At 35.7% G+C, this 27,197-nt stretch overlaps 1 protein-coding gene across 21 annotated transcripts in view; it reads left to right on the top strand.

Moving 5' to 3' along the window:
• Window positions 1–27,197, top strand: part of NRXN1 (neurexin 1) — a gene marked incomplete at its 5' end in the record, with an annotated part of 949,216 nt that overhangs the window by 292,649 nt on the left and 629,370 nt on the right. The gene's annotated exons all lie outside the window — the stretch shown is intronic.

Here is a 27,197-nt window from a genome sequence, read left to right as displayed (position 1 = left end):
TAACAATATAGGTGTTTTACCAAGAAATGTTCCAAGATTGAAGGAAATGGCTGATATATGAAATCTTATATCGTAGTCTTTCCCATCATGTTTTAGTGTAGAGGCTGAGTTTTACCACTGAATAGATTTTGTAGTACCAATACATAGTTATACATATTTCATAAAGGAAATTTCTCCTTCTAATAGAATGAATATGGAAGTTTTCATGTATCATCAGATCGGTGGATCTGAGTGCATTTTATATTAGTACTTGGAGATGAGCTATAAATTACATACCAGTATAGTAAGAGTACTCCTTTACATTATTTGCATATACAGAAGTGTTGATTAGAAATAATGTTTAATTAATTCATGGAGATCAACAGTGACCATAATGTTTAAAGGATAGATTGAAACAAAATGTATATTTCTAAACATTAGAAATGGGAGGGGGAAAATAAATAATGGCTAATAATAGGTATCATGCATTTTTGCAAATCCTCCCAAAGATTTATTCATAACTAAAAATAACATGATAGATTACTAAAGAAATTATTATCTTTTACTCGGTGCTGTTTTGCTGCTGCTGTTTTCAACTTAAGTATGCTTCTTCGTTCTTCCATATTAGTTTCAATTTCATAGAACAAAACATAATTATAAAAATGTAAAGTTTACAAATATATCGTGATTCTCTCCCTAAATCCATATATTTACAGGCTCTTAATCCATACATAATCCATTTTATCTTCTTTGCAGTAACCACACATGAGTTTATTATTTATTACTGAATTTATACCCCACCTTTCTAAGTGTGCTAAGATGGTTTATAAAACTAACAATAAAACTTGTAAAATTACCAGTGAAATTAAAAAACGTCATTCAAATAATTGACATTCAGTAAAAGAATATGACTTTTCTTAAATACAGGAAGAGTAAGAGCCAAATGTACTTCTTTGGGGAATGCATTCCATAATGTGGAGCCACACAGAACAATGTCCTCCCTTACAGTGTCAGTAATTGAGCTTTTAGCAATGGCAGCATCTGTAGAAGGGTCTCTGCTACTTGTCTATGTAACCAAGAAGGTTCATGGTGAGAAAAGAACTCTTTTAAATAATCAGGTTCAGGCTTTAATGACAAACAGTGTCATATTTTGGGACCCAGAAAGTGTGCCTTCTCTGTGGGCAGCACCTGCCATGTGGAATAAGGTCCTTCCTGAGATCCAGAAAGCTCCCATCCTGATAGCATTCAGGAAAGCTTTAAAGACCTGGCCTTGTAGGATGCATGTGACACCCCCTCTCCTCATTAGAGGTGATTTATATTGTTTTTTGTTTCTATTGACATTGTCTATGTTGCCATTGTATTATTTCTTTGTGTTTTTGTGTGTATGTTTGATTTTTATTGCTATATTATGTTCTTGAGGCAGGTAGTACTAAAATCAAACCAAATAAATAAACAGGAGCACCTTAAATCAAGCCTGGTGATAATTTGGTAGTCAGTGCAGATCTTTTAGTAACAGTTTTGTATGATTCCTCTATCTTGTTCTGGCTGTCATCTTTTCCTCAAACCTGATTACCTATCACAAGTAGGCCAATGTGAGTGCATAGCAGTTGTCATATGGATTCTAAGAGTGATGTGGGCAATTTCTGCCAATTCTGCACAGGAAGTGTCATAGTTGAGTCACTAACAATAATTTTGCAAATATATTCTTTGCAAATGCAGTGGAATCAAAGTGCACAAAGAACACTGGCAAACCTGCTCTTCCTGGGAAAATATAACTCATTTAGAAAATGTTTTACCTCAGTCTCAGAGTCCTGCTTACACTTACCCATAAAATTTCCATCTTGTCTGGATTTAATTATACCTGTTATTCCTCATCCATCCCTTTATTAAGATTAGGCAATATTCAAAGATACTGTTTGTGGATTCAGAAGGCAGGGAGCAGTAGATGTAACTATCATGCTACTGGCATCCTCTAGAGGTCCAAATTAATTCCCATAATGGTTTTATGGAGATGTTAAACAATAAAGATAACAAAATAGAGCCTCGTGGAAACGTAGGCAAGGGATGACCTGCTGCACTGGAGTTGCACATAAGCCTAAGGAAGAAAAGAAAAAAAATATATAAGTAAAGTAAATACATAGGGTGCTGAACAGTAGAAGTACTGTAGGGCAATGCTCCCAAGTGTTAAAATCACTGGATGGTGGAATATAGTGTTTATATTATGCTAGATTTAATAATATTATATTTTGAAAGCTATTAGGAGACCTACATTAACGGGAAGGTTCATATATTTTCAGATTAAGTCATCCTTTATATTGCATAGCCCATATCAGATGAAACCTCAGCTTCTTTTAGACTTCCATCTGGCCACGTTTCTCAGCTTTCCTCTCAATCCAGTTGGATATCTCCAGCGTGAGCCAAACATCCCAACCAGGTTCCTGGAGATTGTCAGTGTCTGGATGAGAAGGAACAGGTGTAGACTCTTAATTCAAAAGTCTACTCTTTCCATGCATAGACTGGAATTTTTTTTGAAGAGGTTCTAACCTAAAGATAACAGGTTTGTGGATGGGAGATCTTTCTAATAAATGAGCAGATGGAAGCCATAGTTAGACACAGCATTTGCTTAGCTTTGACTTATAATCAGCTGTAGTCTTTTGTGGAACAGGTTAAACTGATAACGATTATTCATGTCCTTGTTATATCCCATTTGCATTGCTACAATTCTACATGGGAATGTGCTTGTGGACTACCAAGAAAGTATAGATCCTTCAGAATGCATCAGCCCACATGTTTAACTGCTCAGGTTTAATGTTGCCATATTAACCATTGCTGTGGAAACTGCATTTGTTATCAGTATGTTTCTGGGTTCAGTTCAAGGTGCTGATCATCACCATTCCAACTCTTAATTGCTTGGGACCTGAATATCTAAAAGACTAGCTTTTCCTGATGAAATCTGCCTGGTCTGCCCAAACACGTATTAGAAAGTGCAAGGAGAGCCCACCCCAAAAAAGATAAAGATAATTGTGACTTATCTCCATAGCATAGCTTATCCTTAAATGGAAGAACAGCCCTCATTTTTATTGCCTCTGGTAAAAACCTCAGTTTTCCAGAAAGACTTTCACCATTAATTCTAGAATAAGATTTAGATTTATTACATTTATCCAAAAAAAACCAATCTGCTTCTTTAGAAGGGTATGATGGATAATAGAGTTACTGTTTGTCTAGAAACCATCTGATTTATTGCCAACTCCATCTTATTCAGTCTGCCTATATTTGGTGTGCTCCAGTCTTCCAGCTACCCTATGGAGCCATCTCCAAAATCTCCAACACTGCCCAAGATACAGACATAGCTTTTAGATACATATAGATTACATTTTAGCCTGAATCAATGTATTCTCTCTCAGGGATTTCATTAAATGTATTGAATAATTTTTTGGAAAGGACAAAGTTTCATGGCACTTACAAAAGAGTTGATACAAGCTCAAATGCTTTTCTCCCAAGACCTCAGAATCTCTAAGCTTTGCAAATGTATCTCTATGGCCAAGCTTTCTAAGTGGACTAGAAATATACCATAGCTGAATAGTCCAAGCAGACCAGAAAAGAGACCCATAACAACTATGTTTTACATCTTTTCATTTTAATCACGAAACACATTTTAAAATAAATGAATATCAGAAGTGCTCTTGACTTTTGGCTAACAAAGTGGTTACTGTTTTGATCTCCAAGTTTTATTTCAGCTACCTTTTCTTTCAATCATCCAGTTTTTACAGAAACTTTCAGTTTATTATAAAGGTTCCTCAGAAAAGGTATCTTAATATATTCTGCTGTACGGCATAATCTACACAAAGGACTCAATGGGGAAGGCAGTTCTGTCAATTTTGGATAGATTTTATTGTTCACCTCCATAGCAATAGACCATGACTCACACCCTGGACAGTATCTCTTTACTCTCCTACCATCCGGTAGGAGATATAGGAATATAGCCAGCCGTACCAACAGGCTGAAAAATAGCTTTTATCCGTGGGCTGTTAGGCTTTTAAATGGGACATAATCTCTGTGAATTTATGCAGAATTGACTTGGGAGGCCGGTGTATGGTGTAGTTGGTTCACATGGTGTGGTAGGATGGAGGGTTTGTTGTCACTGTGTGTTGGGAGGAGAGAGCATGGGGGTGGGGGGAGGCTCAGCTAATCTCAATGTACACATGTTGTACTTTGACAATAAAGGTTTATTATTAATATAGACTATTTTATACGCATAGAACCTGCACTTGCATCCTCTTTCTGTGATTTAAGCTCATAATACCAGTCTTTTCCAAACTCTGGGCCACATGTTCTGTTTCTATATTTGTTGACCCAAAGCTGTTAGCACTTTAATTGCCTCAGGTGCAAAATATCAGTGTATATTACCTATCTTCTTGATGTGGTCCTATTTTTAGATTAGATTAGATTAGATTATAACATTTATACAATGCTATGCAGTCCACATAATATTCCTGTTTTTCCCATAACAACCTTATGAGGAGAATTTGAAAGAGAATAACTGACCAAAAGTCACCTCGTGACTCCATATCGCCTGGTTTCTGGTCATCAACCAATTATGCCTCACTTTCAAAGGGTAGTTGTATAGTCTATATGAAAATATATTCTCTTCATTTTATTATTTGGTTTGTAAAGAGTTTTAATGTAACATTTCCATTTTCCTTTAATTTCATTTGCCTTTATTATATATTTCATAAACATGTATTTGTACCTTAGCTGTACCTTTTTAATGATTGTTCTGATTTTATTTAGTTACATTTTCTTAAAAATAGCTTTCAATTTTCTTTCTCTCTCTCTCTTTGTACTTTCTTGTCTGATTCTGGAAGTCTACATTGAGTCATTACAGATCTTTCTTATTTTTTAAGGTTTTCATCCCTCGGCTTTCTTTGGCTATCATTATAATTTGTTCTGAAATTCTAGAAATATCTCTTTTCACACTGATTTCTACAATGTTACTTCTCTCTCCCTATTATTGCTCAGATTCTCTTTAGCATAAAATAAGCAGATTGAATAATGTGTTCTTTACATTGTATTCCTTACATTAATGTTGTATTTATATTTTATATGTACAGTATTGTTGGACAAAACTTTCTAGCACACTCATTCTTCTACTTTTCTAAGTTTAACCTTTATATCTGACACCAATATTATCTGATTCATAATCTGCCCCTGGAAGGTTCCTCACTTATTGGATTACACTCTCCCATATTATGGAGTTGATTTGATTCCAGTGTTATCCATCTGGTGATGTCCAGCTGTGGAGTTTGTATTTTAAGTTGTATGAAGCATGTGTTGGCAATAAACAAAGCCTTTTCCCCCAAATCTGTTCGTTTATCTCTTGTGTTGTTTACCAAATCCAATTCTTCATGTAATTCCAAGTTTTATCTTTCTCCAGCTTTAACATTCCATTCATTCATTAGTAGTATAACATATTTTCTTGATATCACATTTAGCATCACTTCCAGTTTGTCTTAGAATTTCTCAATGTCTTCCAGATTTTATCTGTGATGGGTATATATACCTATAATAACTTTGAAGTTATTATATTGAATGGATACCCATTAATTGCACTAGAAATGATTCTGTCACTTACTAATTTATAATTGAGCACATACATTACTTTGCAATATCCTTTGTAAATGTAACTGCCTTCATATGGTTTTCCATATGAAAACCATAGGTTTTTCTAAAACATCTAATTCAGTATACTTCATTTCTGCTTTAGTAATTTTAAATTTTTCTTGGTATCTCATATTCCAGTTCCAATCATGGTCTTGTAGAATGAGGAACTTTTTTCTGTCAGTCCTGGCATGAACTGAATATATGATCTTATGCTTCTTTGCTCAAGATAACCCTGCACTTTGAATCAATTTGATGATTCCCCCCCCCCCCAATTCTGGCCTTGATTGCATTTGTTCAAACAGCTTGCTCTTAGATGGCCAAAAGGAAGACTTTGTTTGATGTTGCCTCAAGTATCTTTTTTTAATGTTGTAAGCCATTATCAGATTTTTATCTTTATCCATTTTTTCCTAAATCTTTTATCAAAATTGATTCTATAGTGCTTTTTCTTGCCAGTATTCTGTTCATTTTAATGCATTATTTTGATATTCATGTTTTGTTTCCTGTTCATTCAATAAGTTCCAATTTTTAACTTGTGCTTGTTCGTGATTGCCTTTTACATAATCAGCCAATGCAAGTCTTTCTTCATTGACAGTTTGATGTGAAGTAAACTTTTGCCTGCATTTCTGCACAGCAGGTATAATCTATCTATATCACTACATCAGGGGTGTCAAACTACTGGCCCACGGGCTGGATGTGTCATGCCAAAACCGTGCCCACCCCATTGCTGGTAATGGGAAAAAAGTCATGATACGTCACAACATGTCACGTGATGTTGCAAGTTTGACACCCCTGCACTACGGGGATGTAATCCATACTGAATAGTCATCAATTTTCTTTTTTTTTTTGGTCCAAACCGTCAAGTTCAGCTTGTGTACAGTTAATAATTCAGCAATGTATTGTATAATAGGTATGGTCCAGATATTATTGCCTTTGATGGCATTTCCATTGTATAATTTGGTCTCTAGCAATATTCTCAATCTTTGGATGTTTTTTTTACCATATTTTGTCTTGTCCATGCTTGATGTTATCCAACTATAAATTGCCCAGGTACTTTTTAGTTTCATCCTAATGGCTTCTGATGGTTTGGTCATTTGGCATTTCAATTCCATTACTGTTCATAATTTTACCCTGGTTTATTGGTACTGTAGCACATTTCTCTAGGTCAAATTCCATTGCTATATATGCTAAAAATTCTAATTATATATATAATTAGAACAGATGGATATATATATATATCCATCTTACATTAGATGGATGATCTGGAGCTTTATGGAAATCAAAAATCAAAAATCCAGTCTTTGATATATATATATATATATATATATATATATATATATATATATATATATATATATATATATATATATATATATATATATATATATATATATATATATCAAAGACTGGATTTTGATTTTTGATTTCCATAAAGCTCCAGATCATCCATCTAATGTAAGATTTTACAGCATTTTTTGCTGTTTGATAGCTAGGATTTGTTTTCTTCAAAAACACTGAAAAACGGTATCATAGCATTGAGAAATAATAAGGATGATAATGAATGACCCTGGAAGATGCTTCTCCTAATACTGGCAAGCCTATATTTTTCATTTCCAATTACCAATTCTGTCTTCTACTTTCATTATTTTTTCTATAAATATTGTAGTGTTGTTTTTTTCTGATATCAGTTGTTTCCAAATATTTGATGAATCCAACAATGTAATAAATCAAATGCCTTTCTATAATCAATCTAAACCATTGTAACTGTTTATAGTGTAATAGTATATAGCATTACATTGTATAATGTTATGGTTTGTTGCACAGTCTAAGACACTTACATTGGATTTGGCAAGGACCAGGAAGTGGCAAATATTGTTTTACAGTATGAAAAGTATCATCGCAGGATAAAAGCTGTTCCAATTGCCTTTTACGATTGACTGATGTGATGCTGTTCAAGTGGTGCTCCAAATGTTTTGGAACTGAACCCAAGATATCTATTGGCACTATGTTTGCTTTTTTTTGCCACAGTCATTCTACTTCAATTTTCAGGTCTTTGAATTTGTGATTTTCTCCAGATCTTTCTCTTCTATTTTGCTGTCTTGAGGTACTGCCACTTCCAGTATCTTTCAAGTCTGAATGCACTCCCCGCCCCATCCTAGGAAGGGTCTTGTCTGCAATGCTTATTCAGGTTATTAGTCTGTTATCTTGGTTGCAGATTTTCTTCCTATCTTTCAAAATGTCCCATTACAAGACTTCATTTTTTCATTTCTTTTCATTTCATAGCCTAATGTCTTTTTGGCTTGAATTTGTACCTATCAGTAATATGTTAATTATTTTCTAAACAATGATTTTCACATTTTTCATAGTGGATCATTGTGAGTGGGTGATATTGTACTGGGAATGAGAAACATTATAGTTAACATTTCAAGTAGAAGAATAAAACAAAGAAAGGAAAATGCATCTGGAACTATTGCAATAAAAGTCTACATCAACAAATGCATGTAGTTTACTATATTAACAAATGTATTAACTAGTTGTTAAGAAATGAAAATCAGTAAAATAATATAATAAAAATTATTGTGCAGCTGCCTTAATAGAACAGTAATAATTTCTGTAGTGGACAATGCCACTTTATCTCACACTATGTCAGACATACTTATGTCAGTAACGGGCCGTGGGCTCTTGGCTAGAGGGCTGTGGAAATGGCTGGCCAGGGCATGCATGCATGGGTGTGCATTTCCTTCCCACTTGTGCTAGCGCATGCAGCCCCATTTGCTCATGTGTGCGGGCATGAATGGGGACACTAGCATGGTGTGTGTATGCATGCCCCATTTCTGCATGTGCAAATGGGCGCTAGTGTGTGTGTGGGGGTGTGCATGGCCCATTTGTGCATGTGTGAACAGGCACTAGCTGCCCCGGGGGTGCATGACTGTCCACACATGTGCACGGCACCCGTGAATGCCACATGTGTGAATGCAGTGGGCATGGTCCCGTTTGCATGCACACCTGCGCATGCAGTAATTTGGAAGCTGCTCTCCCCTCCAGGCCATGAGCCTGGAAAGGTTGTCGAGGTCTGCTCTATGTTATTGGATTGATTGTGGGGACTGTACTCAATTGGAATGAGTTCTCCAGAAAGCAAAAGTGTGCAGGATATAGAATACAAATCCAAGTAGTGTAGATGGTGGAATAGAGACATAATTTAGGCATCTAATCTACATAGCTCTAAATGAAAACTCATACCAGGCAGCTGGGCTATATGAAATAATGGGAGACCAACTTATATAAGAACAAAACTCTTTTTTGAATGTAATATTCTATATTACATAGAATATTCTTGGGGTAGAAGGTAATCTTAGTTACCAGTGATGATGAAAGAATGATTTGATGTCTGAATTATTTAGAAAAAAAATTAAAACATTGGTCTTAACAGGGTAGAAGTGTTGTTTAGGCTGTGTTGTCTTTGTGGTAGTCTATGTGTCTTAAATTTTGCCATTAAGTATAATTACATGGCAACTGCTTCAGAACTGAGCAGAAATTCAGTTCCACTTTGAAAAGCTATTGTTTTTAACTGGACAGCTTTTTACAAACCATATTACAGTTGCAATGAGTTTCCCAGAAAAAGAAATAGATGTTTTTTTGAAGTAATTGCATTTCAGAAGAAGAAACTTTCTGTATTACTATCACACTTTCCAGATGTGGAAGTGAAAATTGTGGTATTGACAGTATTTGGCTTTTTGCAGCATAATTAATTTAGGTACAGAGCTAAGGGCAGTAACAATCTATTATACATGATTGTTGTATGGATAATTGAAATAGCCCAGTATTCACAGTCTTCTTGTTCCAAAAATGTAGGACAGAGAATCAGTTGAATTTAACTAGGGTGTAAATTGTTATTATGTCCCTGACAAAAGCTGGCCTGCACTTACAGAACCAAAGAAAAATTCCATGTAACGAAGTTTCTGCTTCTGTCAGCAGCTGGAGATGAAGCTACATTTTATTTTTATGCATCTTTGTGTGTATTTGTGTGTGTGTATGCACACACTATCTAATTTGATATTCTGTTTACTGGAGGCTTGAGAAAATGTAAAAAAAAATAATGTTCAAGTAACAAAGTTGGGGAAAACTAATACATCAGATCAATAAAATAATGTCATAGCCAGTTAAACTCTGGCCTTAGCAACCAACATCCTAACTCAAATCTCTCCCTTGATGGTCTTTGCCCAAGGTTTATTTTTACATATATAATTAGATTAAAATAAATAAATGAAAGAATAAATGATATGCTGGAAAAGCACTATTCAAAAATAAAAATGAAGGATAATAGCAGCCCAGATCTTTTTTTGGAAATATGTCTACCTGTTCAGGAGAGAAAAGGAAAAAAAAGATTATAAAGATATTACTGGCAGTCCTTGGTTAATGATGACAGTTGGGATTGGAATTGCCATCACTAAGCAACATGATTATAAAGCAACAGTGTCAGGTGACCATGCTGCTTAGCAGTGATAATTCAGGCAGTCCCAGTTGCCATTATTAAGCCAGGACCTCACATGAACACAGTTTCCTACTTCCAGCCATCTTCCCCATTGACTTTGCTTGTGGGAATCTGGCAGGGAACATTGGAAATCATGATTATATGACTGCAACAATGCTGCAACAGCTGGAATTCTGAGGCTTGGTTTTAACTACCAATTGTTCAGCACTGTTGTAAGTATGAAAAGCTGCTGAACAACTGGTCATTAAAGAAAGTCTCCCTTTAACTGTTTTTTTTGTTGTTAAATAGAGCACTGTTGAGTGGCAATGACTATTACAGTAACCATTTTGTGAATATTGAAAATAAGATCACAGAACCCAAGATGTTTGGATCCTCTACCTCTAAAATGTAGCACCAACCCCACCCAACATATATGTACACACATAGAGAGAGCATAAATATTAGATTTATGCACATTGAGGCAGATTTTTATCAGAACAAATTTAAGGTTAAAAATGTAAAAATCCAGAAACTTTCATACTGTAGAGCAACAGCTTCCAAACTTTTCTATACTCCGCACCCCTAGAACACTTTTGATATATTCTCGCACCCATTACAAATGTTTGAAATAATGAATTATGTATATACACTATAATTTTGAAACTTCTAAACCCAATTTTTTGCACCTCCTGGAATATCGTCTCATACCCCCAGGGGGTAAGAGCATCCCCTGTTGGAAACCCCTGTTGTAGAGCAAGGCTGATAGATCATCAAATGGTTGATTCCTCAAAAAGTTCTTGAATCAGCCCAAGATTCACCACTGAGCCGTGGTGGCACAGTGGTTAGAATGCAGTAATGCAGGCTAATTCTGCTGGCTTCTGACTCACTGGCTCAAGGTTGACTCAGTCTGCTGTCCTTTCAAGGTCAGTAAAATGAGGAGCCAGATTGTTGGGGTCAAAATGCTGACTCTGTAAACTGCTTGGAGAGGGCGGTAAAGCACCTTGAAGCTGTATATAGGTCTAAGTGCTAAGTACTATTTCTATCAACAATAGTCTCAGATCCATTATTAAGCATGCAGGCTAATTCTTCAGCCAGAGGCAAAGCAGTTCTCATTCTGTCAGTTTATTGTCCTCTGACTTTGAGCTCATAACTGGAACAAACTATGGTTCTTACCAATGCTTTTTTTGTAAAAGAAAAAGGTGCTGGAACTCACACATGTCATACAACCCGCCTTGCCTATCCTACAAGGTTCCATCCCAAAAAGGTGCCGGAACTCCGTTCTGAGCGTTCTATGAGAAAAAAAGCCCTGGTTCTTACCCATTTATTCTAAGGTTTACCATATAAAAATATTTTTGTGTGTTTAAATTTAAAATATTTAAATAGAAGATTACTGATGAAATAAGGTAAACTTTTCCAATCTGGATGTTTTCTTGCTGCATGGACTTCTCTCAGAATTCTTCAAATAACTCTATTTTTGCTGAAAATTATTGGTGTTGAAATCCACACATCTGGAAGGAAAGAAAGCTGATAAATTATGCAGCAAGAGAACCCTAATACAAATATTCAGACTGCTGGCTTTAGAACCCCATCTCTGAAGAAAGCTAAAGAGATTTTATTTATTAGTGCAATACTATTTTTGTCAACACTGATTTTGACACATTATGTAAGAATTTAGACACATAAGGAATGTGTCCCTTTCATCTTCATTTCCCCTTCTGCAGAATGATAATGTCACATTATATCCATTTTAAGGAGGCACAAAATGGAATCTATTTTCACAATGCAGCAGGTGTGTGTGTGTGTGTGTGTGTGTGTGTGTGAGTTAATGTGTATTACATCATCTTGTATCTTGTTCATTAGAAAATTGTTCACAAAGCAGAGAGAACATACTGTAGTTCAAGATAATCTCCTTCCCTTAAATCTTACTTTAAATACAAAATATAAAATAGAATAAGCATGCAACTAAAGTAATAAAACAATTTTCTAAAACTTAAAGTTCTTATACAACATTGTGAAACATACTTGGCCAATCTGAAATTAAGACTTTTTTTCTGATTTTAATCTGATTTAAAGCTAACTATAACTCAACTTTGGCTGACAAATAATACATTCTTGCCCACTGCATTTGGTTTAACTGGTGACAATCATTTAAAATATGATCTTTAAAGTGATAACCTTTAAAATATACCTTAGAATGTTCTTGGGTAGTTAATGAAGGTGTTTAAATTTAGACTGGACCAGTTTCCAGGGATCCTAACTATCTTGACCGCATCTGTACTTCACAAAAGAAAATGCTGTATGGATGTTTAAAATTCACTGTGAATGGATATTTGGTAATATAAATGTACAGAGCAGATGTTTTCTAGATGTTTTCTTCTTAATTAGTCTAACATAAATAGCTTTGAAACAGAGAAGCATAAAACATTCATTACCAACTTTAGCAGCCCTCATGCTAAATTAAAGTTCCTTCCTTCTTTTGTTAGAACTCCAAATAACTATTATAACTCCTTTTTCTTATTGCAGTTCCTAGAGAATACTCAATGGAAAGAACTTAAATTCATTTAAATGTCCTGGACCAAACAATGGTGGCATTGCAAGGGTTGCAATTTATTTTAATTGTAATTCCTCACCTTGGTTTTCATTCTCAGCAAGACAAAGACGTTTGATTAAAAAAAACCTTTCAGATAGTGATTATACTGAGGTTATATAGAACATTTTCTACATATACACTTACCTTAGTAGCAGCCAGCTACCTAAGATATAATAGCTTTATTAATATACGGAAATTTTATAATCATTATTATTGAATTTTGTACTCTACGTACAATAGTATTAAATATAATACAATCCTTATCTTTTCTTTAAAAAGGTGATACTGTACTCAGTACAAATGATCAAATAGCAAAATTTAGACTACAGGTCACCTCCAGTTTAAGAACAAGGTCCCTTCCCAAGGTCTGTCTTTAAGTTGAATTTCTATGCAAGCCAGAACAGTATTAGTGTATACTACTGTGTAAGTAGTACTGTGAAATGAACTTGAACCATTGTGTATTTAATTTGAATAAGTGTGTACTTAACTCAAATTTTGCTATAATAGCTCCATTTTTAACTATGGGTCATCCTTAAATTGAGGTATTCTTAATCCAGGGACTTGCTGTATACTATTCCCTCAATGAAATCTTTCCAGGTATCCTTATGTATGGAGGATATTTTTTTCTTTGAAAAATTTGACACCATAACATCCTGAACAATTGTCAAACATGTCACTTGATGGTTTCCATGTTGCTTGTAGCAAGAATTTCAATTTAAAATATTTTAATTCTTTCAGCCAAATGAAAAATATATTCTTGTATTTCCATGAAATATCTTACTCATCCATCTTATACCTTAGCTGCATTTAGAAATGACACTGGCAGATTCATACAACCTTTGGTCAGTGTTGGGCTTCATGGGTTCATTGATCATAGTTTAGATAGTAGATTTCCTGATATTTTACTGGTAACTTGCCTTCAGAGACAAGGTGATTTGCTACACAGTCCCCAAGTAACTGAGCAGGGAATGATTGGTCTCCTAACTTTATACCCAGCTATCCTGATTTCTGATTTGTCTTTGACTGAGCTGGTTTCCAATTGGTGCAGGTTGATTGGTCTCTAATTGTTTTTTTGTTGGTGCCAGATCTCAATTGGTCATTTTGGTGGTGATGATTCCGAATTAGTCTTCATTCTGGCTTCTGATTGGCTATTTTTGAAGTGCTAATTCTTGATTGGTTCTTGGTTATTATTATATACTATAATAACTAACTACTTGGTACAAAAGATATTCCTAGATATCTTTAGATGTATCTGACAAAATTTGTGATAGTTATCTGTTCATCCTAATTAAAATATCCATAATAGTAACTGAACGAGCTATTTATAATAGCATCTTTGCAACATATATTATATGTACTTTGGCCTGTCCAATTTTATATCAACTTTATATTATTGAGGGATGGAGTAGTACTGACCAACCTGAAGGAGACAGTGATGTGCCCCATCCTCAAGAAGCCATTGCTGGCCCAAATGGTGTGGGCAATTTTCATCCAGTCTCCAAATTCCCCTTACTGGTTGGTTGCAGCTATAGAGGGCCCTAAACAAAAACTTTGTACCCTTTTCTGTACAGTATCATGCCTGGCCATAATACAGGGATGAAATTGGTCATATGGTGCAAATCGCATAACACAGAACTAGGATTAGGTGGTGGATCCATCCTGGCTCTTATTAATCTCTCCAGAGTTTTCATTATCATTGATCTTTGTATTCTTCTAGACCAGGGGTCCCCACCCCTCAGTCCATAGACCAGTACCAGACTGCGGCATGCCAGCAACCAGTCTGCACAAATAAGCAAAACCCCATCTGCGAGATGCAGGCAGCACACAAAACCATACAACCTCCGGTCCATGGAAAAATCTCTCTCCACAGAGCTGGTCCCTGGTACCCAAAAAGTTGGGGACCTCTGTTCTAGACTTCATATGAGAAGTGGGAGCAGGTGGCACTTTAGATCGATTCTTGTTGCATTGTTGGGGTAAGCAAAGGTCAAGTCTATAGCTCCTGATTCAGGGGAATGGAAATGCTCAAACCTCTTTTGCTCATCCAGTTTAATATCTAATATAGGCCAGTGGGGAGATAAACCATTGGGACAGGGTCAGTTCAGGTATTATCAATATAATTTGATACTATTATACTAGGTATCATAAATATTCAGAGAATCTATTTGTTCAATTTAGATGCCACCTGACTCCAGTATAGCTCTCGGTGGTTTACAGTATTCAGCTGAAGGGTATTGGCGTCTGAGTGTGGAGGAACTAGCAAGATCAAGTTATGCTTTGACCTCACAATTTCAGGGACTTTCCACTGTTCGTGAGGAATAGGCTTATGTTCACCATTTGAATTGGTGCACTAGCTGAATGTCATCTTGGACTCACATGCTCATGCTTAAGGAGCAAGTGACAACCATAAACACAAAGACTTTTTAATAATTTGTCCCAAAGCTGCTTTTTCAAAAGGCAACTGGACTTTGTTTTTCCTTGAAGACATTTTGCTTCTCACCGAAGAAGCTTCTTCAGTTCAATTTTAATAGGTTCAACTTATTTACCGCTACAGCTCCTTGTACATCTATATGTACATCCCTTAACAATTGAACATTATCTCAGAACATGCCTCAGACAATGCTATGAATTCAGCTTCACCAATTGACAGTGCTACTGAAGGTTTTTTTCTGGATTTCCATTCAATTACAGTGCCAGCAAACAATATCACAAACTGTGAGTTTGATTTTCTGTCCTGCATATCATTTGCCCAGTCACTATCTATATAGCATCGTAATGAAAAGTCACCAGATGGCCTTATCCTCAATCCTAGGTCAGAATTATTATTATTATTATTATTATTATTATTATTATTATTATTATTATTATTATTATTATTATTATTATTATTATTATTATTATTTGGAAGGGACCTTGGAGGTCTTGTAGTACAACTCTCTGCTCAGGTAAGAAGCCCTATATATACTGATTAATTGTTCTAACTGTCAGGAAAATTCTCCTTAGTTCTAGATTGCTTCTCTCTTTGGTTAGTTTCCATCCATTGCTTCTTGTCCTGCCTTCAGATACTTTGGAGAATAGCTTGACTCCCTCTTCTTTGTGGTAGCCCCTGAAATATTGGAATACTGCTATCATGTTACCTCTCCTCCTTCTCTTCATTAAACTACACATACCCAATTCCAGGAACCGTTCCCTATATGTTTTAGCCTCCAGTCCCCTAATCATCTTTGTTGCTCTTCTCTGCACTCTTTCTAGAATTTCAACATCTTTTTTTTACATCATGGTTACCAAAACTGGATGCAGTATTCGAAGTGTGGCCTTATCAAGGCATTGTAAAGTGGCATTAACACTTCACGTCCATTGTTCCTTTTAAATATCTTAATATTCTTTTAATACCCAACCAGTGTTGTTGTTTGGGTGCTGAAATGTGCCAACTCAGAATGCTAACTGCACTGGTTATATCTGGCCTTGATCACTGGGATAAATACAATAAGCTACCTATAGCTGATTGGTACACTTCTTGGTCACATTCTGTGTCGTTTTCTGTTTCTACATCATTCTGAAAGCTAGGTGTCATAGGAGTTAACACACTGTTACATCCTAGCATATCATACTTTTCTAACAGTTGTTTTATTTTCTTGTTTGGCTTAATACATATCCTCTGTTTTGTGGTTTTCTTATCTCCACACCTAAATAATTCCTTATTTCTCCTAGGCCTTTTAATTGGAACTTCTTTTCCAGTTGCCTGGCAAAGGAGTAAACCTGGGAGCAGTTCTTAGTAATGAAACAAAGATCATCAACAAACGTTAACAGCAAACACTCTGCACCCTTATACTGTGCAGTGTATAAACATGGATCTGCCTTGCTGCTTCTAAATCTTAACCTTCTGAGAGCAGCATCTAACCATGGATTCCAGTTTCTTGCTGACTGTTTCAACCCATATAAGTTTTTATTTAATTTATATACATATCCAGGGTGCTTAGTTTCAAAACCTTGGGCTTGTGCTCAGCAGTGGGATTCAAATATCTGAACTACTGGTTCTCATATTTGATGCAGGCCTGGGCCTCCGATGCCTAGAACGGACTTCCAGAAGTGGCATCATGCATTTCCAGTGGGCTGTTCTAGGCCTGGGAGGCCTCCTCCAGGCCTCCGATGCCTAGAATGGACTTCCAGAAGTGGAATCCACACACTTCCGGCGGGCTGTTCTAGGCCTGGGAGGCCTCCTCCAGGCCTCCGAGACCTAGACTGGACTTCTGGAAGCCAGCCGGTTTGCCATATGCAGTGGTGATATCAAAATGATATATGGTATAGCTGCCTGCAGCTGCTAAAGCCAATGCTAGCCTTATGGTCTCACCTCTTACTGTTGATGAAAACACTTTGTCATAATGAACATTTTTTCTCTGCATAAATCCCTGTGCAACTAACTGTGCCTTGTGCTGTAGTTCATTGTTGTATAAAACCTTGTTTTTATAGACCCATTTACACCCCATGGCCTTTTGTCCCTCTGGTAATCTCATGGGGGTAAAAACCTGATGCTCATTCAATCAACTCCATTTCTCTGTCCATAGCTTTTTCATTTGTCCCTGTTCTGCCTTAGGCAATGACAACATCTCTTGGTATTTACAGGGTTCATACTACACACTCTAACCCCACTTGAAGAAAACCGATCAGGAGGTACACCTTTATTGCTACCTTCAGACCTCCTCTGTATCATCTGTTCCTGTGATTCTGTGACCTCTCTTTATCTCAGGTCTATCCTCTTCTATTTCTACTATTTCTGACCTTCTGTCCTAGTCCCCTTCATTGGGCTTTGTGTAGCTTTTCCTTCCTGAGAACTAGTGCTATGCATTGGCATGAACACCTCAGTGTTAGCATGCACCCTGTTCCAATTATTCTGTTCTGCAAAAGTAGTGGACTGTGAAATACCACCTTTTTGTTACATCTATGAATCTCTAACCTTTGGAACCTGGCTCATATCCAACAAACCTAAGTTTCTTGGCCTTCTTCTGTCCCTTTCTTCTGGTGTAGTTATGCACCCAGTCATAACTGCCAAATGTCCTTAGGTGAGCCAATGAAGGTTTCCTTCCATATAACAGGTAATATGGAGTTTCATTTATGGCATCAATCCATACCCTGTTGATCAAATAGTTGGCTGTTTTCATGGCTTTCCCTCAGTACAATCTATTCATTCCTGCATCTGTTTGCAGTGAGTCTTTCATGGTTTGCAGTATGCCATTCCTTCTTTCAGCCACTCCATTTTCTGCTGGTGAGTACAGATTCATACATCTATGCCTTATGTCTAAGTTTCTCAGCCACCTTTGGAAATTGTCAGACATGAATTCTGTTCTCCTGTCTGTTTGCAGCTGGCATACTTTACAGCCATATCTTTGCTCTACAAGGTTCACCCATTGCCTGAACTGTTGTAATACCTCTGTCTTGCTTTTTAACAGATAGCAAAATCCGTATCTGGTATAATCATCCACTATGACTAGTGCATACCTAGTTTCTCCTAGAGAGGGCACCATAGGGCCAATTAAATTAGTGTGCACTAACTGCAAAACTCTGTTTGTTTGCCCTGCACTTTTCTTACTCACAGGATACACCCTGGACTTTGACTTTTTACAAACAGTGAAATTTAAGTAAGTATTTCTTAATATTTAGTCCCTCAGCTAAGTCTGGCATCTTTTGCAGCACTCTGAAACTTGCATGACCTAACCTCCTGTGTAGTAAATATACACAATTATCATGCTTGGGAGTGTTTGCAAGTATTTGTGCACAACCATTCTTTTGCTTCCCTAGTACATATAAATTATCCTGCTTAACACCTTGTGCACAAATCCTATCACCTTTCCTGATGGTGTATTGTTCTTTAGCAAACAGTATTTCATACCCCTTACTATCCAAACTTGAAAGACTTAACAAATTATGATCTATGTCTGGTACATATAATACATTGTCCAATGTTTCCCCAATATCAGGTACATAAAATTACCTTACCCTTTAACAGCAGACTATTGTCCATTAGCCAAACTAACAAATGTTTGCTTAGCTGGTCTCAAGCTAGAAAATGTTTGTGGGTCATTTACAATATGCTGACTCACAACACTGTACAACAACCAAGTGTTTCTAGTGTTCTCAGTCAACATTGCTGCCAGTGAAAATAATGAATCATCCTTTGTTGGCTGCATAGCTCTATAACCTTGTTTTGCTTCTCCTCTGTTTCTCCTCTCAGAGCAGAGTCTCTGGAGATGCTCTGTAGAACCACATGTGAAGCAGTGTTTCACCATGCAAAGATTCTCAGCTACTCTGCTAGCACCTGGGGACATTGCAGTTTTAGACCTGGGCTGTGCGTTGTCACCACCCCTTCTCTGCTGCCTCTCCAGTCTTTTCTGTTCCTCCTCCAGCAACCAGTCAGTCAAATAACTCAGGGCTAAGTCCCACTCTTGCATAGACTCTAAACAGAATGTCCCATGAATTGTCCATCGAACTGAGCACCACATACACCTTGTGTGCCTCAGTAAAAGTCATTTATCTTACTTCTAGCTCTAGGAATGTCTTTTTCATGGACTGCAAATGTGTAGACATGCTCTCTTCGGTCTCAGTTGGGCCTTGTACAGCTTCCTTGTCAGCATTTCTTTGCTGCTCACAGTCTCTCTAAAATACAGACTGTGCAAAGCTTCCCAGCACTCTTTAACAGACTGGAGACCCCTCATGTGTATCAGCTGGCTATCCTCAGGATTATGCTGGCCAATGCTTTTTCATTCCTTCTCCAGTCCCCAGTGCAACATTCATTTATTTAAAATATTTCTATACTGCCATTATGCTCTCCACCTCTGGCTGACATACAGTACATTGAAATACATTAAAATATATAAACTTATTAACAAGGGCTTTGAATTATGGAACATTACTATCATCAAAGTCAATCCCAAGACAATCTAAGTGTTGTCAGGATGCACTTAAATTAAAATAATGTTAATCAGGACCATCAATTCTCTCTTAATTGGGTATGCATAATGAGTGATTATTGTTGATTATGGTGACCTGTATGTTAGTACTAGGTCAATGACATAACTTTTTTTATTTAAAACAAAAGGAGTATTTGACTGGCTTTATTGTTCATAGCTAGTAAATAAAAGTAAATATTAATCTCATTTTAATATTAATGTTAATATCACATAATTTGCCCCCTCAACAGTACCCCAAACTTACTTCACTAACTGAGCAAAATGGTCCCAAGGCTGTTAGGAACACAAAATATGTAGTGTAAGTATTAATTCCAGCTTCATTCAAGGGATAAACTCTTCCTCTATGCAAACTTATTGCCAAGAAGGCCTCAGATAACTATTTATTTGTTTGTTTGTTTGTTTACTGCCCATTTTACCACATAGTAACTCTGGGTGACTTACAATCAGAAAAGATATATACTAAAAACATAAGTTAACACAACTCAAATACTATGATCCAATTAAAAATGGGGAGGGGGGCAGGATGGGAGGAGATGGGATCTGTTACTAATCTATCAACACCTCCACTGTCATACTCCCCCAACGAGCCCCAAGCTAACTGGCAGAGCCAGGTCTTTAAGCTCTTAAATTATATTGTTTTGGGATTGACTTCTGATGATAGTAATGTTCCATAATTCAAAGCCCTTGTTAATTAGTTATAACCCTTAAGCTCAGGAGGGTTGTGGCTGATCTCACAACAGGAGGGGCAAGATGTTCCACAGGGTAGGTGCAACATCAGATAAGGCCCTTCTCCTGGACCTCCCTAGCCAGAATAATCAGGCCAACAGGGCCCACATCATGCCTATAACCTATAGCACATCCCCACAATGTTTTTTTCCCCCCAATACTTACAAAATGCCCTCAACCTATACGTATGTGTTTGCTTCTTGCACAAATAATGCTACTATACCTTCTCTTTTGTTTGGTCCATTCCTTTTTTAATAAATTAGATATTTCAGTCTTTAGATTAGATTTTATTAATCTAAATGAAGTTCTGATTTCATGGACTGAAATTGATGAATATATACAGGGAGGTGTAGATTTTGACTTAATTATAAATAAATGCCTAAAATAATTTCAAAGAGCATGACTTGGTGTGGTTTACAGATTGTTATGTATAAGAGTTAAAGAAGGATTACACAGGTTGTTCATAGTAACATTTTGCATTCCATGGAATGAGTCTAATAAAAAGACTAAAATGAATTTGGAGAAAAATAATCCAACATTCTAATTGTTTTCCAATTATTATGTTATGTGACATCAATGTGGAAATTAAGATGAGAATGAAATGTTTATAGAAAAATGACTGGGGCATTCAGAGGTCCAATTTATTTTTGTAACTCAGATTAGGAATTGATGCATTTTGACTCACAAATTAATCATATATATATATATTGGAACTCCTCTATTGATTGTAATAACATCTGATGAAGAGTTTGAGACTGCATTGTAATATTATTTGTTTGGTTGTTTATTTATTAAAATGTATTGTATCTTTGTATTGCAATTCTCAACAAACACCATTTCAAAAAAAGTGGGAACAGAAGTCATATAGAAATAAAATTAGTTTTAAAATGTTATATATTCACAACATAGATTTAGCCCTGCTGTGATCCTTGCATATTTATGTAATATAAAGGAGCCAGCATTACAAATATAGTATTTGGTATTTGGTATTATATACTTCCACAGTCAAGAAATGAAGTTTTACTTATAGGTGCATTATAAAAACAAATCTATAATTACAGTTCATGAAGATATATATATATCTAAATGAGGGGGGATTGGCCTGAGGGAGGATTGGTGGGGTTTTTTATTATTTTTATTGGGGTTTTTTTACTATGTATCTATTGTATTTTAATCGGGCATGCATTTAATTATCTTTTAGTTTTTGTAAATTTCTGTGTTTTATTCTTGCCCTGTACACCGCCCTGAGTCCTCCGGGAGAAGGGCGGTATAGAAATATTAATAAATTAAATTAAATTAAATTAAATTAATATATATATATATATATATATATATATATATATATATATATATATATATATATATATATGGATGTTTGGTTATTCGTGTTTTTCCCCGCGTAGAACTAAAGGTGTAGGGGCGACGTTTCGACGGAATCCCATCCGTCATCATCAGGCTAGTGGCTTCTGCTTCCTTCTTCTGGGAGAAGCATGTGGCTGTTTGTTCCTCTTTTTTAAACTGCCAGAGGGGGTGTGTTCTGTGGGTGCAGGTGTGCTCTGATTATTCTGTTGTTAAAATGTTCAATTTTGGTGATAGTTTTGGTTTTTTTAAAATCAATTTCATGTCCCGTGGCTTCAAAGTGTTGGACCAACGGCTCCCTAGGACACACTATCTACCATACAAAAACACACACAAACCGCTATCTGAACGCACTCTCACACCACCACCCAGCACAGATCAACTCCGTAGCCAAGACACTCATCTCCAGAACAAAACACCTAGCTGACGAACAACACCAAAAAACCGAACTACACACTCTCACTAATGTACTAACAGCCAATGGATTCCAAAGAAACACGATTACCAACTTAATCCGAAGAGAGACACCCACAAAAACCCAAGACAGAGAACAAGAAAATGGCAAAGCCCTCCTCCCATACTTAAAAGGGACCACAGACAGAATCAGTAAGGTCCTCCAAAAACACAACATCAAAACAGCATTCTACACAGACAGAAAAATATCCACCATCCTAAGAAACCCCAAGGACATAATTGGCTTAGAAAACCAAGGAGTATACGAAATCCCATGCACCACCTGCCCCACCACATACATCGGACAGACCAACAGAAGAATAAGTGCACGCATTGAAGAGCACAAAAACTCACTCAGAAAAGGAGAACAAACTTCATCCCTGGTCCAACACTTTGAAGCCACGGGACATGAAATTGATTTAAAAAAAACACCAAAACTATCGCCAAAATTGAACATTTTAACAACAGAATAATCAGAGAAGCCATTGAGATAGAAAAACGCCCCCACAGCATAAACAAACGAGATGATACCTCTCGCCTACCAACCATTTGGAAACCCGCCTTGATTGACAGATGAGTCCCAACCACCAAGAATGATAGACCCAAACTCATGATAACACCACATGACATCACCACCACACAACCATTCAAAAAGCAAATCCGAACCCACAATGATAACGAGGCACAACCACAAAACAGAAACCTAACTACAGCTGCAACATCAGCCACTTTAAACCCCTCCAAACCACACAATAAGCAAACTGACACCCACTATAAAAACATGGCACCACCACAAACACGAAGCCGAACAAAAGCAGCACAACTCACCAGCTCAGGTCTAAGGCTGGCAGCTGAGACCAGCCCATCCACTCAAAACACACCCCCACCCAATCAGAACACACCCACCATTCAAAACACACTCCCACCCAATCAGAACACACTTACTCCCCCACCCAATCAGAGCACACCACCCACAGAACACACCCCCTCTGGCAGTTTAAAAAAGAGGAACAAACAACCACATGCTTCTCCCAGAAGAAGGAAGCAGAAGCCACCAGCCTGATGATGACGGATGGGATTCCGTCGAAACGTCGCCCCTACACCTTTAGTTCTACGCGGGGAAAAACCCGAATAACCAAAGATGCACATACGAACACACGCGAAAACCTCAGAAAACATATATATATATATATATATATATATATATATATATATATATATATATATATATATATATATATATATATATATATATATATATATATATATATATCTTCATGAACTGTAATTATAGATTTGTTTTTATAATGCACCTATAAGTAAAACTTCATTTCTTGACAGTGGAAGTATATAATACCAAATACCAAATACTATATTTGTAATGCTGGCTCCTTTATATTACATAAATATGCAAGGATCACAGCAGGGCTAAATCTATGTTGTGAATATATAACATTTTAAAACTAATTTTATTTCTATATGACTTCTGTTCCCACTTTTTTTGAAATGGTGTTTGTTGAGAATTGCAATACAAAGATACAATACACTTTAATAAATAAATAAACAACCAAACAAATAATATTACAATGCAGTCTCAAACTCTTCATCAGATGTTATTACAATCAATAGAGGAGTTCCAATGAGGTCAACCCAATTCTTTTCTCATAATTATTTATTTACTAGAAAAGTATTCTTTTATGCATAGTTAAATTGGTTTGAATGACAGAAGAATGAAAAGGAATCTGTTTATCTGTATCAAACTAAAATTCAGCTCCATTATAAAACCTTTTTTAAATCTGTATTTTTCCCCCATGGATTTCATTGCATTGGTCCAGCAATATCCTATACAACCTAGCTAAATTAAAGTGTGTGAACTGAAGCCAATTACTCCTATGGGTCAAAATACTTTTAAATTTAAATCTTAATACAACTTTAAGCTCAAATGGAGGAATGTATTTCAGTAACCAGCACATTCCTTCTTTCTCACATGCATCATTAACCTAAAAGTCTATTTGGATGAATCCTTCTTAGTAAATTGTTTATATGAGATAGATGCCTGACTAACCTGATATAAAATTTAGATATAAAATTTAGCCATCAAATGTCATCAGTAATTTATCAGTTACTGGAATCTCAAATAGGCAAATAGATCTTTTGGAACAATACATTAAATTTAATATGGGAATTGGCTATATACTGCTGATTTTTCTTCCTTCCCTTCCTTCCTCCAAAAAAATCAGCAGAATTATTCTTATTTTCAGTTATTAAGGTCTAACCTAATCAGATTTTAACAACTAAAGATAATTTGAAATTGGCAGCATTTCAGCTAATTTGAAAATGTTAAATAGGGATACAACTGATCAGTACTTGGGAAACTGTGAGGAAAGCTCAAAGGTGTTATCTTAAGAAAGGGAAGACAAAATAACATCTAAGAAGAAAGTTATGGCAAACAACCTCTATAGTATTTCAAAAAATTTAAATTGTATATGAATACTTCCTAATATCCTTCTGGTAAACTTTCAGGTGATAGGTGTAGTCAGTGGTAGGAGCCCATGGAGAAGATTACATAGTGGAATTAAAAACAGTTATTATGGGAAAATAAAGATGACAATTTCAATTTCTTCAATTTCCTTGCTTAACATTTAATTATGCTAAGCCCAAATATAAGTAAACTCTTTTTTGAAGCTTATACTTGAGTAATGTGAATGGTAGCTTTAAAACTAATATAAGAAATATTAGCCACTTGTTAGGAATATTGTGGCATGTAAATGATACTATAAATAAATACACTATTCCTGAAAGCTGCAAGGATTTCCATAACCTATTTAATTTTTTAAATCTCATTTACAATATTAAAAATAAGAAATGTAAATATGGCATGTATTATTTTTATACTGTTACAATTTATATCCTACTTTTCCACTAAAATGTCCTCAAAATATTGAATAAGGACAATTAAAAACAAAAGAAAATGAAATAATTATTTACATGTAAAATGCTAAGCCCAGAGATCAAAATTATAAATCCAACAAACTGATTAAAAAAATCCTCTATTTTAATTTTGTTTCTAAAGCATGACAAGAATCAAGGGCAGACCATCTTAAGTAATACAGCATTTCCACAAGATTTTGGAAGAAAGAAGAAAATAATAATTTCCTTGTTGCCCCTAATCCTGTCTCAGGAAGGAAATTTGAAATCTAATATTTGAGGGAAGCTAACCAATAATTCATATAAACTAGACCTGTAGTAGTAGGCAATCCTTTAGATATTTTGGGCCAATTCAGCATTGTCCATTTTGATATAACTCATATGAGTAGACCATCTGTACATACAAGCAGCAGGTGGAATTACTTGAGGCTTGAAAACTCATTGCCTGCAATATAGGTGTTTGTACTTATTTATTTTATTTTATTTTAATTCCATTTATATCCCGCCCTTCTCCGAAGACTCAGGGCGGCTTACAAGCTTAGCAGTACTATATATAGTATATATATATATATATACTATAAATTCTATACTGTGTATAGAATTTCATTTCCCAGAATGACATCTGAATGAGTCATCTTATGAACTTTTCCATGTTACTAGACTTCTAAATGCTTAAGGTAGGTTTAATCCTGATAGTAAAAAAAGCATACAGTTTAATAACAATTATATTGACTCTCTTTCAATGCATTAATAATCTAGAAAAAACAACTCATTTGGTTAATGTTTCTCTCCATGGCCTGGTTCCAAGTCATGGTCCAAAGAGACACCATGTGGCAAGGTTGCTGAAATTAAACTATTTTGCCAGTTTGGGAGATGAGGGACTACTTTCTTGAAATCTATCAAATGTTGGCATTTATGCGAAAAATATGCACTATAAGAATCAGTGAAATTCAATATTAATTCCTCCACATTAAGAGTCTATTTCAATTACTTTTTAACATTATTGTTAAGATGACATATCACTTAATTTACTTTCAAACTGTTGTTAATTTACTCCCAAATCCAATTTTCTGTTGGCTTCAATTGTGAGCTTTAAGCAAATCAATGCACATAACATACCAGCATGGTACATGAAAATAAGTTTGAATTGTTGATTGATGAAGCAAAAGCAAGTCATTTTATAAAAAAATGGACAACAAAACACAATAGCAAGCTCCCATGCTAATTTTCCCCTACAGGTGTGTGTGTGTGTGTTTGTATCTGATCTGTATCTCATATCTTTAGATTAACCACTGAAAGTTCATTTAACAATTTGAATAGACATTCACACATAAATCCAATGTTTGAAAATGATTCTCTGGTATAAGGATATATACTGTAGTTTTCTAGAATATCACCAGCAAAGTACTTTCAGCCTAATGAGCTTGAAAAGTTATCCTCTTGATTAGGACTCAGTTGGCATACATGCAATTAGTGCCAAGTTCATGTAGTGATGTGGGGCTAAATGGCATTAACTGTTAAATAAAACAGAAGCTTTAATCTTATGACTGTTCTGAAGAATGTATACATGGAGAGTATAGTAAAATTGTAAATAAAAAAACAGATGCAGAAAATGAAGAAACCTAATGCATCTTGAATCTCATTTATCAGCATTGACTATAAAGCAGAATTCTTAACTTCAGTCAAGTTAAGGACAGGTGAAATAATTATTGAGACTCCTTTTTGAATGAAGCCTTGATTTCAGAATGGATGTAATCCACCTATAAGAAAATACCTTGTATGAAAAACATTCTCTTCTTATAGATTTGAATTCTCCCAGGTAGACAGACATTTTTTTCCTGTTTAACATACTATAGAAAATCAAGTAAGAACAAAATCTAATGAGTTCTCACCATTTTGAGCAACATTTCCAAATTTCCCTCTGTAAAAACTTTGAGTTTGAAAAATGTGCATATTTTCCAAGAGGGATTAGAGTAAAAGACCTGTCCCTTACCTCTGTAGTGTAGAAACTCTTAACAATCCCACTTCTCTCCTATGTCAGTTTACAGTTTCCTCAAATCTTTCACCTTGG

Source organism: Vipera ursinii, assembly GCF_947247035.1.
Source record: "Vipera ursinii genome assembly, chromosome: 1".
NCBI lineage: Eukaryota > Metazoa > Chordata > Lepidosauria > Squamata > Viperidae > Vipera > Vipera ursinii.
This window is presented reverse-complemented; position numbering and strand designations above follow the sequence as displayed.